The sequence below is a fragment of the Solanum tuberosum genome, unplaced genomic scaffold (genome assembly GCF_000226075.1).
Source record: "Solanum tuberosum cultivar DM 1-3 516 R44 unplaced genomic scaffold, SolTub_3.0 scf00286, whole genome shotgun sequence".
NCBI lineage: Eukaryota > Viridiplantae > Streptophyta > Magnoliopsida > Solanales > Solanaceae > Solanum > Solanum tuberosum.
In genome coordinates, this window is record NW_006239210.1 from 306,145 (window position 1) to 307,136 (window position 992).

Consider the following 992-nt stretch of genomic DNA (forward strand, 5'->3'; position numbering starts at 1 on the left):
CCTACGAATGGCACCTATGGCCAGTACGTTGATTCACTCCCCGTAGGTGGGGGTTTCGTGGATCAGGCCCCAAAATGCAGAGTTGTAGACCCCACCCACCGACCTGCAGGATGGGGCGTTAATGCACCCACGGTCCGTAGGTCCATGGGGCGTGGATTGCACATGCAATCTGCCCAAAGTCGGCCAATAGGTGGGTTAGTTTAGGTAATTCGTTTTTAGTTTAAATTAAGTAGGGGTTGCTTAATATAGTAATTATACATATATATAAAGTATTTTGTATCATTAAACACCTCATTAATTCATTATAACCTAAGACCCCAAATCAAAACCCAACTTCCCTTCCCTCCAAGAATCTTCTCTCTAGAACCTCCATTGAAGACCAAGAAAGAGATCAACTAGGGCTTGAAGATGGGAGCTTTTCAATACAAATTTAGTGGGATACTACACCTAAGGTATGGGACTTTTCATCCTTGGGTAGGTATCACCCAAGGATCCCCTTCAAAAGCTTTTAATTCAATGCTAGAAATCTTCAAATAGCTAGGGTTTCAACTCAACCCCATGGATTCCTTTCAAAGTTGTTCTTAAAGATTGAATCATGTTTGGTATTGATGATACTACTGATTTTAGACGAGTTTAACTTGAATTCCAAAAGAATCCATGAGTTTTCCTCAATCCAAGCTATAACTCTTCTCTACATTATGAATGTTGTTGGAAGTTGATTCAATTGATTGAATGTGGGTTGATTATGATATAATTACTTGATATTAGTGTAAATCTACATGTACTCTTGATTAACCTAAGATTCTAAGGTGAAATTGATTTAGCCGAGGGATAAGTCATGAAAGAGGTAAATTGAGGGTTTAGATGTGACCTTCTAAAATTGATGAAATTCTTGATGAATTTCCTTAGATTAAATCACCTAAACATGAATTGCTTATGAGTGAATCTTGTAGATATGAATGAACTTGATTAGGTCTTACATGATGAATCAT